This window comes from Anser brachyrhynchus, assembly GCF_964034855.1.
Source record: "Anser brachyrhynchus genome assembly, chromosome: 4".
Taxonomy (NCBI): Eukaryota; Metazoa; Chordata; class Aves; order Anseriformes; family Anatidae; genus Anser; species Anser brachyrhynchus.
The window spans coordinates 43,439,081-43,459,579 of NC_137698.1; positions in this window are offsets into that span (position 1 = coordinate 43,439,081).

Here is a 20,499-nt window from a genome sequence, read left to right on the forward strand (position 1 = left end):
AGTGGCAGAGGAGAACTTCTGAATTCACTTTACTATTAAAAATGTATATGTTGTGTGAACACAGCCACAAATGTCTAAGGCTGACTTGGAGCCTTTGCTTATTTCTTCTATTTGGGTCAGAAATAGGATTTGGATGCAGATAGCTACAAGGAGATATTGAGAGTGGGACACTGGTTGAAATTGGTGATCTGTAAAAGGTTTATAGAAGGGCTTCTGTTAGCGTTAAGTGGTCACTGTCTTCAGGAGGTCCTTCAGGGACACAGTAGGTTTCAGCTGCCTCTTAAACTGAAGAGCTCTTTAAATATTAACTTGGCTTGTAGACTCAAAGTGTATTTCATTGAAATACTTGTGTTAAAAATCATGACAGAAATATGAAAGGGACTAATGAGGACTCAAAACTTATTTCTTCTTCAGGATGTGGAAGAATTTCTCTTTGTAGCTTCTGAGACACTGCCTTATCACTGTGTGTATTGCTAGCTAGAAGAGGATGAAGAGAATCATTTCCATTTTAAAGCTGAAGGACTGAGGCACAAAGAATGCAGGACTTAGTTAAATTCACACAAAGTCTGTGATAGAGTTAAGAAACTGGTGTCCTAAATGTCAGCCTGGCAGAGGGTCACACCTCTAAATACCTCATAAATAATAATGTGGATTATGCTAGTGGATGCAATAAGTGTGCTTTTTGACAGATGAGTAAGCCAAGAAATACAGCCTTTAGAAAGGTTGTCTCATAGGAAATCTGTGGAAGTGAATCCTATTTCTGCAGAGATTATTTTGTCTTTGGTCATTTGAATGGCCTTTAAAAGTTGAAATTTATGAGATTGTGTATTGAGAAAGCTTAGTGGTGTTGAATGCACTTGTACATACAGAAAGCAGTAAATCAGCTCATACATCTCAGCCTTGTGCGACAGTCTGAAGCATGAAGGCAGTAAGAGTTTGCTCCTAACACGTCATGCATGAATTTCAAGTTTGGTGAGAAAATATCTCATCCTGCCTTAGACTCGTAATTGAGGTAGTTTTAAATATCTGTGTTCTGAACTTTTAGAGGGCAGACAAGTCAAAACAAAATAGAAGACAGATTCTGAATCTCAGTGAATATCAGCTTTTAAAACTCAAATAAATTAGTATAGAAAATTAATTAGGAGGCATATATGTGTATGTAGCAAATAGAAAAATATTGGTAGTTTTTTGTGGAATTGAGATCATATTAGTACTTTGTGTGTGACTTAGATTCCACATGAGAACCTCAAGTTACTATTAAAGAAACTATTATATATATTATATACCTATTATATATTATTGTATATAATATAATATATGATATATATACTACTAATTATTCAATTGCATGTTGTAATACTTTGTTATTCATTAATTGGGCTTGTAATACTGTTTGTGCTCAAGGGAAGCCATAATTATTTTATGGGCATGGCATTAGGCAGATGGGTCAAAAGGACATGTTAAAATCACACAGAATGGAATTCTCACAAAGCTGTAATGATTTCTTTATTGCTTTAGGTTTTTAAATCAGAAGTAGATCTCTTTCTGAAGAACATGCCATAATTTGCATGGAAGCTATAACCCTGATGTAAAACTTAGCCATGTTCATGTGGTCTGTATAATGGAGAAGGTCATCTTGGATAGACACATTGATTCCTTTCAGCTACACAAATGAAAGAACCTGTTGCCTTTCAGCTATGTAACTTAAATTCTAAATATGTCTGCCAGAAAATGTGTGTGGGGATGTGTATGTTAGGAAATAGGAAGATTGTGAAAAATGGTAGCTGTGGTGGACAGAAAAAAATATCTTCTGTATTTGCCCCATATTCCACATGAATGCAAGCTAGAAGGAATCATCAGATAAAGCTATAGACTTTTGCAGGAACTCACTGAAGCTAAGTACAAAATCTCTTCAAGTCTAAGTATTTTTTCATCAACAAGGCAGTAAATCTGTAGCTTGCAAAGACTCATGTAAACATAGCCTAAGGAAGGAAGATTCTTGGTCCGAACAAACCATGCTTTTTTTTTTTTTTTGAACGCAAAGTGGTTAAAGAACAATTCTTACTGTATTTCTGAGTGTATGGGGAGTGATGAAATGGATATAGCAGAATATTATGGGAAATGTAACTGCGAGGGAAGATTGCAAGACTCAAATACCTAATAAAATCTCAGAAAGAAGGGCCTTCATCTGGTGAAATTCAGCATAGATCCTTATAAAATGTTCACTGGTTTTCCAGTACAGTTATATGGATTTACACTACAGAGTGCCTGGACTAGGAATGACGAAGAGAGCTCAGAAGGAGACAGCTCACCTAATATGCTTATATGCCTAAGAGGAGCTGATAAATGTTTGTCTGCTGCAGGAGACAAAACAACAACAAGGAAAAGAAACCACCCCCAAAAATAATCCAGATCAATATAGTGACATAAATGTTAGTTTCCCTCAGCTAGTAAAAGGGCATATGAACAAAAAGGGAAACATAGAGTAATAGCCCAGAACATGAAACAACAGGCATATGAGTTGCTGTTATAGGCCATGAGGAAATGGGTTAATCAAAAAGCAAAGTGTCTATTACATTCCACCACTGACTAAGCATATAAAGCAGTGGTGAAAACAGTATGAATAGCTTCAGGGCTAGCCTAAGCACTTCGTTCTGTAACAAACAAACAAACAAACAGTGTACATTTGATTCCTAAAGTGCACCTTGAAGCATATTTAATAAGTAGCTCGTGCAGGGACTAGTGTTAAATCTGGCCCAAACTACGTTTATTTAGAATACAATGTTAAATACTTCTTTGGTGTAGATTTGCATTTATCTGACATGATGAGTCCAAGCAATACTAAAAGAAATATAGTAATACTATAGAATACTTTGGTTAAAATAGCATGTGAGACAGGAATATAGTGAATGTTCCAAAGACTTTATCCCGAGTTACAAGGGATAACCTGCTCATTGTCTTTAAGAAATGGATGAGAAAGACTGTTGGCAACAAAGGATCTAGTGTGTGTCATGTCTTTGTTGAAAGTGATTATATAAAGGCTCCTGCTAAAGCAGTCCTAGCATAATATTTTGTATACCGTCCTCCAGAATTGTGATGTGGTCTGTGCGTGCAGGAAACAGATGGGCATTTAAACACACAGATCATCTTAGACAAGATGAGATTTCCATGCCTTAAATTAGACGGCTACGTCTATGTTAGTCAGACTAAGCTCACTTCATAGTCAGTGGGGTGTAATGAATTGTCTCAAGGGGTAAGTCATTTTATCCTGAGATAGGATGTGTAGCAATGCAAGTGAATTGTTTTATTCAAGTGCTAAACTGTTTGTGTCTGTTACTTTCTCTCCCCTCCCCTCCCCTCCCCTCCCCTCCCCTCCCCTCCCCTCCCCTCCCCTCCCCTCCCCTCCCCTCCCCTCCCCTCCCCTCCCCTCCCCCTCTCCCTCTCCCTCTCCCTCTCCCTCTCCCTCTCCCTCCCCCTCTCCCTCCCCCTCCTTTTCTTTAAGTTCACCATTTTAATTTCTCAATAAATGAAAATCCCCCCTTCCTTTTAGCATTTTTAATAGCTTGAAAACAGAATGAAACAAGTTACTGCAGGTGATACCACTTTTTTTTTTTTTTTGAGCACTTCAGAGAGACACTGAGCAACTTCACCACATTGAACCTTCCGTGGTACCCTGGAATCACAATACTCTATGGAAGAAGACAAATTCATTTTTTTTTTTTCTGGTAGGTTTGCCAGATAAAAAGATACATACTTCTAATAACACTGTATAACAAACAATATAGTGTTTTAGTCCAAACAGATAAATACAAGTCAGATACCTCACCACATTTCTTATTGCTGCTCCATGACACACTTTCCATTTACTAACTGCAGATCAAGCTCTTCGTTTGAAATATATAAAAAATAAATAAAAAAATCATAGGTACTTGCAATTACAACTGAAAGATTAATTTAAAGAAAATAAGGTAACTCGATCTAAAGATGAATGAAGGCAATAATTTATAGCCCAATATCTGTACAAATGAAACTGGTTCTATTAACTCTGGCAAAATTAGGTCCATTTCCAGCTAGTCATGGTATTGCAGTAGAGCTCTCTAATCCCTTGTCATCCAGATTGAATAGCAGAAAGTGGAAAATTCCAGTAGGGAACACTTCAAAGAGCTTCAAGACAAAAGATTTTGGAAGGTTTTTTTTTTCCCCTCCTATTAATTGGCAAAGAGATGTGATGAGGACAGTTGTCCTCAGTTATAGCTTGATAAAAAGCTGTTCAGTCTCATCATTCAGTTAACACAGAATGGGTCAGGAGACACTCTGGTGAGGTTAGGCTACCTAAAACACAGCACCATACATGGTTCTCTCCATATCCAGAACACACTTCTTATGTGGGCCTTTCTCCTGCAGCCCTAACCATCTTTCTCCCCTTTGAGAGGCTTCTTACTGATGCACATGATTTTTTTTTTTTCTTGAGGTTTTGAGTTTTGCAATACATTTATCTGACTTAATACCAGACATATGTTTGGTAACAAAAAATAATATTTTCAAGACTGTGTTTACATATTGACCTTGAGTGGCATGTTGAAACCTTGGTGTCTGTTTGAGTACCTGAAGACTGTTCAGACGTGGTCTTCATGGGCTGTTTTGGTGTGGGATGTACTATTTAAACAAGTTTTGCTTAAGGCATATTCCATCCTTTCCAGGTTGTGTGGTGACCTTATATAGCCATTTGATGTTAACTGGATTAGAAGAAAGTACTGATGTGATTAACTCCATTTATCACACTGTAGTTGTTGACAGTTGAGCTCATTACTTGTGTTTGCTTCATGGACATCATGCTGCAAAAAGCCTTGTTCAGGAAAAAAGATCCTGCAAAAAGTATTCTCTTGAGGCTTTTGAAGTCCACTTTGCTAGAAGTTTCTGTTCTTGTTTCTTGGTCTGAATGACCTTGAAAGTAAAAAAAAAAAAAAAAAATACATTGAGACCTAGTGTCTGTACTGTCTATCTTGTCAGGGTGAAATTCTGACACACAGATGTAGAGATGTAATATTGTTTTGTTAGCAGAGTTGCTACAGGTGAAAATGTGGGCACTTGTATGATTCCTAGAGGAGTGTGAGTAGAGTGTGTGTAGGTCATGTAAGTTATAAACCCACTGCATTTCTGAAGGGACAAATTATTGTCAGAAATAGAGATACAGGCTTTCCTATACTATACTATTTACTATACCTTTACTATACTATACTATATTTCCTATACTTTTCCTATACTTCAGCCTGTCTGTACTACTGGAAAAAGAGCGGAAGAAAAAAGAAGAAACAGCAGGTTCTTTGCTTTTCATAGGTTTTTGAATTCAGCCCACTTTAAATTGTACGTGTTATGTGTCTGTGAATAGTGTGCATTTATCATGCTTATCTACTGATTGTCTGATGTTGTTTATCTATTGCTTTCTCTAACTAATTCTTCATCTGGTCTTGCTTTCCCTCCTCGTTTCATCTTAGCTCTGTGCCTGTGCCACGTTATCCTGCTTTTTTCCAAAAATGATGCCACACTGGGCCACATGGGCATTACTTTGTTTGATTTGACTTTCTCTTTTGAATTCCCTGTCTTAGTTAATTCTATCCTGTTATGGAATCTGTAGCAAAGCTGAGACATTTTGGCACCTATGGTGTGATGATACCCTCCTTCTCTCTGCTTCTTCTCTATTCTTTCCTACATGTAGATTGAGAGAGAAGAAATGAAACTAACTTAGTAACTACTGGGACCACAACAGCTTTTCTGCGCAGTCCTGAACTGTGGCCTCCTCTTGTCCTAGCGCAAAGTGTTACAGCACTTTGGGAACCCCAAATTCTGTACAAACTTGTTCTTCTAGTAAGGATCACTGAGTACCTGGAAGATGATTTCTAACAGTCTTGTCTTGCATTGTATATACGTGTGCAAAGTGCTTACTTGCCACTTGGGACAGGCAAAGCTGTCACCTTGCCACAGTCCAGGAAGAAAAACACACATCAGGAAGTTACTCTGGCTAACGTGCAATGCTAAAACCACTGGAGAGAGGTACATTGGAAGCATGGAGAATATCACTCTAATAATAAAAATGGGGCTGAGTCAGTCAAAGCTCTAAGTCCTTTCATTTCTCCAGCTGAAGGGTAAGCAAGTGGAAGACTGCCCTCAAGCAAAGAGCAGGCAGCTGCTGCCTCAGGCAGCTCAGCTACTAAAGACACAGGTACAAGAGTCAAATCTTGTCTCCTCAAGAATCCGCTTCTTCCAGTTTCTGTCTCTGGAAAAAACAGCCCGGACCTGGGGATGCAGGCCCTGTCCTGTCAAATAGCTGACCCTGCTTTGAGCAGAAGGCCAGACTAGATGACCTCCTGAGGTTCCTTCCAAACTGAATTACCACATCATCCTTTGATAGTAGTCTTTATTGAATCTCCCTTTGCTACAAGAAATCTAATAGTGTAAGGAAAACCATCAGTACAAGAATGCAAAGTAATTGATGGCAATAGGATTTTCCAGCTTTCTTCTATGATCCCTTGATTTTGTTGATCCTTCTGTCTTTGATCAGTCTGTGTTTTTGCCTAAAGAAGCAATTACTGCTTTACATATGGGTTAAAGAATAAGAGTTACAGCCACAGAAAGTCCCTGTGTTTCTCTTGCTTCTGACCCTACTTAGGAACGCTATTTTCTATTACTGATGTTATTGCTATTAACTTGAGACGTGTTATTGGGTTGCCCAGCAGAACAGATTGGATCTGAATCAACATTGGACACCGTTACATTTTTGTTACCCTGGCTTAAAGACAAATATGACTGAAATTCATGTGGCCACCACACGTGAAACAAAGGTCTGGTAGCTGGAGTTCAGAAGTGGATTTACTGTAACGTGGAAGCACAGCCTAAGCATTTTCTTCTGAGTTGAAAAGGACAATGAGAGAACACAGTGTCTTAAAATACTTTGGAATAAAACCAGTAAGATTTTTAGCCCTCAAATGCCTCTGTTTCCCTGGAGTACTTTTATTTTTTATGACTGCATCCTGAAGCATCCTAGTGTGAGTTGAATGTTTTATGTTTCACGTTGTACTGTATGGATGGGAAATGCATCGCTCTTGTCTTTCCTCTTTTGGATTTTGATTTCTTATGCATTCCTTTTGGGTGGCACAAGCAGTTCAGAACTGGCTGATATGTATTTTTGGGGGGCATTTACAGAATTCACTTGCTATGAAATGTTATTGATACACATGAAAGGCCAGCTTTCTGGGGAAAACAAAGCATAGCCATTTCTACTGTTAGTGTTGCCCATCACTCTCCTCCTCACTCAGAAGAAAGCCTGTAAAATGGCTGCAGTGATATTCTGCTGAGTATTAGTGATGAAATGAAGGACTTGTAGCATGTCAGCCTGCAGATCTCTTTGCTGATCTGCAGGCCAGGTGAAGTTATGACAGAGGACTCTGCAGTGTGCTTTCCACGCTGTCCTGCCAGGACAGTTCATACTTTTTCCATGTGCATTTCCCTGGATGGGCTCTATGGAGCTTCATTCATTGTACCCACAGTAGAAAATGTTTTTGTCTAGACATTATCATTTTTTCATAAAAGTAAAGAAGTGGTGTTTTTAATGTATTTCTTCTAGTAGTTTTCTGGAACCATCTATTTAGAAAAAAAAAGTGCAGAGAATTTCTTTCTCGTTATTTAATATTATATTTTATATCAAGTACCAGAGGATTTATTAAACTGAATCCTTTCATTACCTTTTTATAATGAGAAAAGTTTATTAGAGAACATAGGGTCATAAAGCATTTTTCTATAAACATCTTAAATGCTCTATTTAGGCTTCAGTCTGCTCTTTCAACTCCTTCAGACAATATCACCTCAGTCACTCGCTGCCAGCCCGCCTAGTAATCTCTTCAGGCTGCTGATAAATGTCTGTTTTTCTTGCAGACCTCCCTGTGCCCTGCCTTCTGGCTTACTCTTACTGTTCCTTCTGGCATAACAGCTTTCTACTTTTCCAGTCCAGAAAGGATCCATTTGGGGGCTCTGTGCTGACCTTTAGCACAAGGAGAATTCCAAAATGTAAAGGGAGAAATACCCATGTTTCCTCCGGCAGGTTTACCTGGGTTGAAGTCAGTGATGTCTCCCCAAAAAAAGTAAGTGCCTGCCTGCTATTTTTTCAAGCTGCAATTTCACTATTCTGTTCTGCTCCTGGTGGCCCAGGTGAAGGCTGTGGGCAGAGGAACTAATTTGCAGTCAGTGGGGTGTGAGTACAGCATTGTGCTGGACCTAGACCTGTTGTCACCTGATGCCAGTGCATGAGGTTGAGTGCACAGTATGGCCTTCGTGGACCGCTTGTAGCTGAACAATCCTGTTGCATAGATTAATGTCCCAGCAACTAAATATTGGTTTCTGTATACAGAGGAAATAATACAACTTTAATTGGCACCAAAGAATTGAAGCATTTTGCTGCTTCCATTGTTTCTTTTGGGATGTCTTCTATGCACAAAGTCAAATGAATTCCAAATTTTGTCTTGAAAATCAGTGAAAATCTGTGAAATCGCTAATTATTTAATTATTATTTAATTACTAATTCTGAACACAGATCTTTTACTGAAATACTTGAGAGTTTTTATAATTTTCAAGGGAAAAAGCCTGGAGTAAAATATTATTTAGGTCTGTTGCCCAATGAGTCTACAGAGTTGCTGCATATACAGCAGTCTGTCACTTAGCTGTAGTCCCTGTATACCTGAAAGACATGTTCGTACTGCATTTTTCTCTGTTCTTATCACTGATACAGCTGTATTCATCAGAAAAATGTTGGAGTACACAGATGCCTTTTCTGCACGAATAAAAAAGAATTATATAGTTTCATGTCTCAAAAGCTCCTCTAGCAACTATAACATCTTATTAATTCAGTGAAATTGGCAAATTGACTGTGTGGGAAGAGGTTCAAAAGTTGCATCAGTTGAATCTGAATTAGTTCCTGACTGGATGTTAGATATTTCTGCTGTAGGCAACATACGCTACACTTGAGATGCTACCTTCCCATGTTTGGAACACTCTACCATTTGAAACTCTCAGAAGAATAACTGCATCTAGATCTTAACTTATAACATAGAATTACTGCAGAAGTAACTTGTTGAATAAATCATGCATGCTTTTTAGGAAAGATAACTCTTACTGTAATCTTTGAAAACCATGGTCAGGCCTTAAAAGTTTTAAGGAAAGGGAGAGAAGTAAACAGAAGTGATGAAGGAAGTTTTAATTTATTTTAAAGACTAGTTATAATGCTTTTTAATTGATTATCAAGAAAGAAAATGTATACAGTGAGGTTATGGAAAATAATTGCAATAAATTTAAGTGTTTTAAATTAACTGTATTTGAGGAAGTGCAGAGGCCTTTCTAATGATATACTATGTGTGTAAAGCTTCATTAGTAGGAAGTAATATGGTGAAAACAAGTTCCTTTCCTGAACAGTTTTCACATCTAAGGAAACAAAAAAATCCTCAACAGATTACTGGAATAAAGCCTTTGGGATTGATCTTTCTTGCCATTTTTGACTTCTTTATAAAAATTGCAATACTAATGATAGTATCTACTCTTTGAAATTAATACAGGAAATAAATTGAATAGGTTTGGATTATGGGATTCATAAGTGATCTGAAGAAAATGTTGTTTTAACTTCTGCAAATACAGAATTAAGTAGTGTTTTTTGTTTGTTTGTTTTTTAAAACTTACATACATAATGTTTCCTAACTAGAAAAGGCAGCACCTGAAAAAAATCATTGGAAAGTAAATTATCTAGGATGAGTGTGTGTAACACACCAAGGACAAAATTGAGAGGAGACTAGCAGGCCTTGGGAAATCTTTAGAATGTATAAAACGTTTTCCTGTCTTCTCCAAAAGGAGTAGCATTTGTTTTTGGCTATGTACCTGGACACCAGATTTAAAAATAGCTGGGTTCCTTCCTGCCTGAGGAAGAGAGAAAGACATAAGCCAGATTTATTGGCTGACCTACAAGCTTTACATTTAATTTCTTTCTGGTCACATTTCTTGAAGACATTGCTTTACAGACAGGGTGGTCAAAGGAGCAGTTCCTCCGCTGATCCACATTAATCTAGATATTTACAGACTTATATGCAAATGTATTTGTTCAGGTGCCGCATTTGGAGGAATACACGCTCCCTCCAAAACATTTATCTACACAAAAATACTTTGCACAAATATTCCCAGAAAAGCGAAACAAAATTAAGCTTGCTTAATAATACAGGGGGGATTTTCCAAAGTGCTTAGCGTTGCTTGGATTATGCTCCCCATTGTTTGGGAGAGTTTTATCACTGCCTGCAGTGAAAGAAGAATCAGATTTAGCTTAGCCCTGTACAAAATTATATTAGTTTTTCTTCCACTTTTTTCGTAAGAATTGGTGGAGATTCATTTACACAGTGGTACCTAACGGGTAAAGATTCTTCTGATGTAGGATGCAAAATGCATCATATGGTTTCCCTGGTGTTTTATCATGAAGTTATTCTCTGAGGCAGCATCTGCCAACCACACAGGGAGATGGTAAGAGGAAGGACAGATACATATTGATTTTTCAACTCAGTATATTTATAGTGCATAAAAAGATAGCTCACTCCAGGAGAGGTGTCCTGAAGCAATAGTGATAAATAAAGTGACACAGCTGCAACTGGCTTGCTTTTTGGGAAGAGTTGAGGGAGTGTGGGGGCTGGTCCTGATATATTCAATGAAATTTAGGAAACATATACTCTTGAGTAAAGCTGTCCAAGATGATAATACTTTTGCTACCATTTGCTCCTCAAAATAACATTTTATTATAACAATATTTGACTTTCAGAAAAAAAAAATAAAAAATCCAAGCACAAACTTAACTCTGTGATCTATGATAGTTTATGTAGTGCTGATACAGATTAATGTAAGTTTTGCAACATTATTTACCTATTAATGATGATGGTGTCCAATTGTATGACTAAAATAGATGTCTAAAATTTATATAATAACTGATCATGCATGTCTACACAGTTGCAGATATGCATACTCTATATAAATATATATAAATATGCATGGGGTTTTGTGTATCATACCTGTCATTTAAATATACAAAGACATATGAACTTTACAGAACTTTCCCATTTTGGGAGATGTTTCCTAAAGGCTCTCATACCCACTGCACTGCATTGGTTTCCAGCACCACAGTCAGTGTAACTTTTAATCTTAAGAGTAAATCTGTTTATAAAAACAGAGGTATTTGGCATGTGCTAGCATACCTGTCTTAACTCATTCTACTTAGCATGATAAAATAACAGTGAAGCTGAGATGGCACAAGTTTTTATATATATCAGAAATGGAATACCAACTCTCCCAAGGCCATGGTTATAAACTGTGATCCGAGACACAAGGTAGAAACCATGATACTTTTTATTCACTTCTGTTTTTACTTGAATTGGTTAAAGATAGGACACGTACTGTCACATGTGCTTCAATCACCATTTTGATTTCTTTTTTGATGACACCTAAAGTCATTGCAGGACTTTTGAAAATCTTCTCTATACCACTGAAATACAAGCAAGGAACAGAAGATACCAACTTTCAACATTTCTATTAGAAGATGAGAATTTTGAGAGATAGAAAACAAGCACTGAGACTAAAAGAGCTGTTGATTACACTATAATTCAGAAATTATTAAGTAATTTCTTATTTTGCTGAGTTAAAGTTTCTGTCATCTTTTACCTAGTGATTCTAAAACCTTGTTGGTGTCTGCATGACTGTTTATGGAGCCATATGAAATTTTTGTATGTTCAGAGGGCGTATTTTTTCATTTTCTTTTGATTGTTCTGCATAAACAAAGTGGCCAAATTGCCAGAAAGTGCCTGAAGTCTTAGTGAGGATTTCTCTGCAAGTGTGAAGTGTCATTCCCTGGCTCCAATGGAGGTGGAATTTGGTGTGGTAAACTGAATACTGTTGTTTGCTTGGGACTTTAGGGACTTCACTACTATAGTAGTGAAGCAGACAGTGTTTAGAGGCTTACACCAGTAACTTCCTAAGTCTAGATATGATTTAAACAATTTCTTTATTGGAGAGTAAAGTTTATCACCTGAAAAAGATGTACAATGACTCCATGTTCTGTAGACCTTGGTATTTTAGGATCAGTCAAAAGAGGACAGTTCTACTCTGCAATGAGTAGAAATGGAAATGGGATCATTAAAACTGCTGACTGTTGAAATAAAATAGAAATAGTGGGATGAGAAGACATGGCCAGAAATTTTCTCAAGAACCTGCATTTAGTTCTAAAAATGGAATGGCCTCTGGACAATTGTTTCCCTTCTAAGTAGGATTTAAAGTTTACATGACTGGAGAACATGTCTTGTTGTCTTCTGATTCTTAATTTCTTTGTTTTTCAGGCACCTCAAGTATCACAAAAAGGCTAGAAACCTTGCATCCAGAGCCGAATATGGGCTGTTTGGTTTTCTCGCATGAATGAATTTGCTTTCAGCTGAGAATTTACTTTTAACAAATAAGCTGTTTTACAGGTGAGCAAAATCTATCATTGCAAGTGCTAAGCTGTGAGCAATGGTTCTTTCAGTGCTCAAAACTGAAAAATTGGAAACAACAACAGATTGGCTGTGAGATGAAGTGTCTCTGCTAACAGTAGGAGGGGTTTTCAAGTAATATTGATTTTAATCACCAGGTTATCGTAACTGTGACCCTCAGTTTCTGATGTGTGTATTCCCAATACCAAAAGGAATCTATGAGAAGTCTTAAGACACAGCATGATTAAGTCAAGGATATAAAGACATGGATCTCTGAGGACCTGGGACTTGAACCCAAGTAGGACTGATTTGCTTTCCAGTTTTCAAAGAGCTCACGTTAAAACACGCAGCTCAGTCAATAGAGCTCAAGAGATAGCTTTTACATTGTAGTTACACTCTGTCTGTAATAGGGTTCAGTTATTCTGCTAACTGTATGTGAGGGATCTGCAAAAAATCTCCAGATTTGTAGGAGAAAAATAAAATGAATGCAATCTGCTTCATATAACTGTCTATAGTGAACAATAAAATGGCTGTAACTGGGATCATTTCTTCCCATATGGAAAAAATATAAGTTTTCTATGTATTTGTAATACATTTGCTTAAAATTTATGGCACATATATTTAAAATATATATCCCCTGTATAAAATACTGTATGTTTAAAATAGGACAACTTTGCCAATTTTCATAATATTTCAAATATGTGGTATAACAAAATGCATTCAAAGTATCATTAAAAATTGATACTTTTGGAACATTTAAAGAGTAGTTATATGTTGTCCTGAGTATTTTTAAAGAGGCGTCTGCGTGGAAGATTTTTGAGAGATAACTGATGAACAGAAAATAGAGGTTTTTTTCCCACCCTTCTGTAGAACCTGTGATAAGATTTAGTCCAGAATAATAGTATTTAACAGATTGAAGGTTTTTTTTCATGTTATCTCCCTGTGCTTTGTGTAGTAGCAATGTAATACTTTTTATCAGAGAGACTCAGTAGAAAGTCCTGACTTTCCTGTGCTCCAATGATGCAAAGTATCCATAGGCTTGTCTAAACCCAGATAAGCCATATTTACAGCTGTTTTGAGTTGCCAAAGGAGTGCAAAGCAGCTGGAACTTATTGGTGAATCTGGTCTTATATCTTTTCAGTGCGTTCAGAAACCAATGTGGTTGTGTGTTTAAAAAAAAAAAAAAAAAAAAAACCACCACAAAAACATAGAGCAGGTTGCTCTGTGTCACACTACTCTAGAATTCTGTGGGAAGGGCTGTTTTATATCCTGAAATAAGAAGCCAGCATGGTTCAGAAGTAACAGTGCCTTGATGTACAATGTCTGGACCAAGCTCTGCCTTCAGAGATAGGATATAAGTAACTGGGAGCAATACATTTGCTTTGATGGGCAGATTTTTTTTTTCTTGGAAGTTGCTCAGAAATGAACCTGGAGCACTAATTCTCTGATAGCATTTTAGCAAAAATGGAGAGAATAATTGAAGGTCCAGGAAATCCTTCGACAGCCAAATGGTGCGGGGGTGAGCAAGTTATGCCTAAAGCTGAACATGAAATAGATTTCCAGGCCTACTGAAAAAAAAAATGGGAGTGGAGAACTTTTCCTACTTTATATTTGGATGAAAATATCAATTAGAATAAAAATAAAAATAAAAATAATGAACAAAAACCTTCTACCCATAGATTGTGTGGCTTGCTTCAGCTTTGCAGGAACCTGATATTCAAGACCTTCTCTCTTAGTCACACCAGGATTACACCCTATTTTTTGTACCTGAGATGAGACTCCTGATGTCTAGCCTTTCAGATATTGTAGAGGGGGTAGTGGAAAGAAATCTTGGTGTTTAAACAGAATTTGTGTCATTGAAGTTTAAATTGATACAGTCCTAGAAAATGTTTGGTTTTGGCAAATCTGCTGTATTTGAAGAGAAATGATATTTTCCCCCCATTTTTTTTTTTTTTTTAAATCTTAACAGCTGTTAAGTAGCTGTTTTGGGCCAAATTTGCTTCAGCACGCCAGCACCTAAATCCTGTGATTCATGTACTAAGCATCTAACAACGAAATTCCAGTTTTCAAAAGTCATGTTCAGCTGCTGCCCAGCCCCAGTGCTTCTTGATGCCTCAGGTTGCTGCACCAAAGTTTCTTGGGTTCCAAAAGCACTGTGCCCAGAAATGCCTTCTGTTTTTGGGGTATTAAATGTCAGTGTGCCACGCTCTCATCATTCTCTTGCCCGAGTGAACCAGTGGGGTGCAAGTTCACATGAACTGGCTGAGCACACCTAATAAATAGCGCGGGCTCCCTGAACAGAGGAAGCTCTGCCGTGGCTGCTCCCATCTTATCCAACTGCTCAGCATTTTGTCCCATCTCCAGGATGATGATTGAGTTTTTCTCTCTGCCTGAAGTAAATCAAACACTTCTGCTATGATGCCTAGCTACTGGAATATGGGAGACGGAAGATGATGCTTTCCCATTCCGTGGATGCCATTAACATGTGCAGTGCTCCAAGGAGTACATAGAACATGCTTTACTGCTTAACCCAAGATTTTGAAATGTTTACTAGAACAAGGACTGTAGCTCAGTTTTCCCTCATGCTGGGAAGGTCCATGGTGATCTCATGCTCACTCTTTGCTCCAGTTACTATATAATAATATTTAATAGAAGGGACTGAGACTATTTCTCTATAAGCTATAGAATATTTTAGAACAGGGAAACATCTTGTGGATATTAGGGCACAGAAAAGCTAAGCAGCTTGTTTAAGGGCATACAAAGAGATTCTAACAACTGAAAATGGAATAGGCACCTTTTGGTACCTTGTCCTCTATTTTAGCCATGAACTCTGTTTTCTTGGTCAGTAACAGTACCAAAGGTATTTACAGCTTTGGTATTTTCCTGTAAACTGAGTTTTTGCTCTCTTGAATTTATCCTGAATGCAACACCTTTACATGGCACTTAGGTGTGCAATGGCAGTCGTGATCAACTGTGTTTATTTTGCAGGATGCAAAGGTGGAAGGGGTGGAGTGTCTTATGACTTACTACACTGTGGGTGCAGACACTGACATGATTTCTGGATCCTCATGTATCTGCCTTGCTTGTTTGGACAAGGTAATCAATTCTCATGGTCCTGTACCCTTCATTCATCCTAGAAACTCATTTCTTACTCTGCCTTTACTACTTTAGGGAAGATGACAGGCAGTTTTTCCTTTTCATATGTTTAGCTCCTTTAAGTACCTTCTGGACAGGTCGACATTGTTCTCAGCTTTTTTCCTAGACTACCCAGATGCTGCCTGGAAACACTGGGACTGAGTTAGACTATTTTTGAGGGAAGGAGAGCTTGTACTGAGTGAATGCCGGGAGCTATTTAGAGCTGCCTCAGACAGGTTATTTTCCCCTCAGGATATGGAATAGTGTCTGTGGCTTCACACCTGTTGAGCTCTGGTGGGCTCCATGCTAAAGAGCTCTAGTGGCAAGGGAGAAACAGGGCTTTTTTCTTCATTTCCTACAAATTTAATTATTTTGAAGGGATTGTCAACTCGATTGTGAACATGCTTTGACATTTTTGTTGACTTTTAAATTTCTTTTCTATTAAATGGTTAGACTGTTAAAAAGTTAGGCATGGAAATCATAATATACTGTAACTAAATACGTAAAATCCAATAATAAAATTATGGGGAAAAACCCTGAAGACATTAATAAAGTAATATAGAAAAAAAGTAAAAAACGAACAAACAACAACAACAACAAAACCCCAAAGCGTGGTGTATTTCATAATTGTGTTAGTCAAATAATCATGATTTTTTTTTTCATAGAAAGAAAGCCTACTTATAGATTAAGCAACTATTAGAAAACTCTGTCTCGAGATATCTCCATCACTTGAAGAAGGACTGCAAGCTGTATTCTGTGTGAAGGAGGCTTCCTTCTCTGTATCTCTCTTCTAAGGGCAAGGAGGAAGTATAGGAAGAATTGTTGGAGGGAAAGAATTAGTCATTTGAAATCAGCTGAAATTGGGAATAGTTTTATGCTTGTTGTAATGTAAAAGTGCATAATTTTTTTCTGTGTTTTGAAAATGTATTATCCTGTGGGCTTGTAAAGGACAACAAAAGACCTAAAAATACATTGGATCAAATAGTTTTGTATTTTCATTCACAGTCTTATGTATTTCAGTTCCTGTTTTCTCACTGTTATAAACAGTAGTCTTTAAATTATTTTTTTTTCTTTTTTTTTTTTCTTTTTTTTCCCCTGCAATTCTGTACAGGTCATGTAGATGTCTACTAGTCATTAAATGGCATCAAAAGAATGTGCATAATCAAACTTCCACAAACAGGATTACTTGCTGTATGTTGTTCTTACTGTTAAGTATTTACAGGGTCAATTAATTGGAAGTTAAACCTGGAGGCATCTTTCTAACTGTGGCCAATAATATATATCCCTTGAAAAATCTTGGTTAAGTTGCTTGAATAACATAATGAACAGTCTATTTTAACAGAATAATAACAATCCAATCAGACTAAATCTTAAAGCAAACCAAATACTAATTGTTTTCAACAAATTTCCAATGAAACGGTTAACTTTCCAATACTGTTCGATTATGATGATTAAACTTAAAAATCTAGAATTATTAAGAGAGTAATCTTACAGCTCTTTCTATCCATCAAAATCGAGGACCACTGTAAATCTCAGGAGAAACCCTTTTCTCACAAGAGTTATTAGACCAATTCTAAATCAGCTGATGGCCAAAATGAACCTCTAAAGTTTTAGAAGTTCATAAAATGTTAAGTACATATTTTTTACGCCATTCATAGTTGTTCTGGAGGACAGCTTAATCTGTCCTCTCATCAGCATTGTTTTTTTGGTTCCCAAAGGAATATTCTACAGTGTGTTTCCTTTGACATATGATACAACTACATTTCAGCATAATCTGTTGCAAGAAGGTTATGTGAAATATATAGAAGAAATGTTTTGCAATAAGATTTTGGTTATTTCAGGAAAAATTAACTGTTAGGCCCAGGTACCAAAACCTGTAAAATTCCTTAGAGCTGGCTGAACTAGTAAGCACAGGACCCTTTTATGCACTTTGAGTTTTGCGAAAGTAAAAGCAGAAACCTGAATGGAATGCTGAAATGAGTATTAGAGCTCATATGGATGAAGAGCTGCTATAAGACCCATCTCAATTTTACCTTTATTTTGCTAAACTATATATAGATTAGGCACAGTCATGTCCATTAGTAATTTCTGTCTTCCCCTCATGTAAGCATAAAACTAGTTTAACAGAGTTTCCTGGGAAGAGCATGATGCATCCAAAACACACAAGTCCTCATCCAGCTTCCTGTCTGTAGGTAATGCTGCAGTCATTTTGGATTAGCGATAAACGGTCATGAAATTGGAAACAGGTTCTCCCAGCTTTACACAAGAATCTGCAAAAACATGAATACTTGTACCCAGAAAGTGTGATTCCAATTCAAACATCATAAAATAATATACAGTGCATGCTTAACTGCATGCAGGGCCATAAGAACATATTAAATGACATTGCCAGATGCCAAAGACAAATACGGTTTCAGCATTCAAGTGCAGAGGAACCTGGAGGAGTCTATGGTTTAGCTTGAACTACTGTCAGGGCTTTATTTCTATAAAATTATTTTCTTCCCCCATCAATTTTTGCCCTTCATTTCTGTTATCATTCCACTTGTTCCTGGCACTTATGTTTAAATGTCATATCATACATCTGAACCAGTTCTGATACGGCCTGAGCACTGTTCTGCTGTGCTGATCGAGTGACCTACTGTCACCATTCCTTGAACCTCTTAAGTGTGCAAGTCCCCTCCTGGAAGCACAAAGTGGTAGAGATACCAGGGAAGTCCTCATCAGGCTTAGTGCACAATGTATGTGTGCTTTTTTTCTTTTTCTTCCCCCCTTCCTCTCCCCCCAGGCTTTTTGATTGAATTACCACCCACAAGCTTTCAGCTGAACAGGTTTCATTCTTGTTCTGAGGTTGTGCAAGGTGGGAGATCTGAGAGATGAAAAGGTGGATACAATCATCTTTGGTTCTTCATACAGCTACAGTAGTTTCTACAGGGTACTACTGGGATCATAAAAACGACAATTAGAAATGTTGATCTGAACACCAGCCCTGTCCAGTTTGAGAGAAAAACACAGGTAGTACAGTGAGTGATTCATACTATTCATTATTCTAAGGATTTGGAGCATGAAATTATTCAGATTTAGAATCCAAACTAAAGAAATATTTCATAATTAAATGATGCAAGTTGGGAGGGAATAATCTGAGAAATCACTTACTCTGGCTATCTCATCAAAAAATTGGGGTGTATGTGGGGGGGGGGGTGTCATTTGCCAGCACATAAATCTAAATCTGGAACTCAGCTGAAGTAGTCCAGTATGAAAATCAACATCTGTTTGCTCATGCTTCTTGAAATGTTTAGGCTGCAAAAGATGAATGCTAGCAAACCAAAAAGAAAGCTTTGAGGAAGACCTGTAAAAAGGACAAAACTAGCCAGACTGTTGCCTTCCAAAATGCTTTCATGTTTGAAAGGAGTTAAGGATTTTCAAAGGTTTTGAAAGTGGCCCTGACATATGACTTGAGAGCCAGATGATAATATCTGTCCCAGTAGGAACTGAATCAATACCCTAACAATATAAATCAATGACCTTCAGCTGAAAACAAAAGATCCCACATACTTACCATAGTAAATGTAGGTTACATTCTGTGACTTGATTTTTTAATTTATTTTTTATCACTATCAATGATATCATTGCTTCTGTATGGTAAATGCACACTTGTTTCATACCCTGTAAATGCACAGTTGCTTCATATCCTGTAATCTGTCACACCAATGGAGTTTTTGCAGTTTTCCCATCTAATGCCACTCTCAGGGTACTGGGGCAGTGACAAATTTGAGAGAGTCTTGCTCTCTTAAATAATCCATATTGGCCATTCATCATATCTAGTGTGATATTCTTCTCCTAGAAGACTAGGGCAAATATTTCAGCAGCCAGAGGCAGAATTGAAAGGCCTTGTGGTAAGAGGTCTGCAGCTCTGACGTGACTGAGTCTTGAGCAAAGATCCAAGTTCTGTTTATCCACACCCCTGGAAAGCACTCCTGCAAGCTGGTGAGTGAATCTTCAGCCATTTGCTTTTCCCTTAAGCTCCTCAATAAGGGGTCTTCTACCTTTTTTTCTTTTTTTTCTCAGCAAAACTTTGAAATTTCTTGCCAAAAACTTGCAATGTGAATGGAAATTTGATTTGCCTGGGAGTAGACTCATATTTTGTCTTTGACCCTTCTCCTTTATGGATGCAACCACTCCTCCAAAAGTTATGTACAAAAATAAGTTAGCATTGTGAAACATGCACCTAGTGATTTTCTCATGAAGCAGAAGTAACAAATCAAACCCTTACCACCATCTACTTGAACGTTGTAAGATGGATTTTCTGTACAATTTGAATAGTCCAATTTCTTCTACAGTGTCTAATTTCACAGATACAAATGATAAAGGAGGAATATGGAAGCCTTGTGGATTTACTGGTAAAACTCCTTCTCAAACATATCTGTCATGGTACTTGTGAGAATCATTCTACTGTTATACTTTCTTTCACATACAACAGCAGTGGCAGAAGCCCACGACGTTATTTCACAGTCACATTCTGGATTTGCTTTAGTAATCTCAAATGAAGTGTGAAGTGTAGGAAAAGTCCCCCAGATAATTCCTTCAATTTTCTGTCTGATCTTAGATATTTATCTTTAGAATGTGAACTCAAACAGACATGCTAAAGCATTGTGGAGAAAATAAAGTAATTTTATACCAGGTCCTTGTTTTAGGTATGTTTGACTATGTTAGTTATGTTTGACTATGTTTCTGCCCTTTTTACTATTTTAGGCAAGTTTTGTTTACTTATGTTCTCCCTTATCAGCAAGCAAAGCAGTTATTTTTTGTAAGAATAACAAAGATGATTCTCTAATAT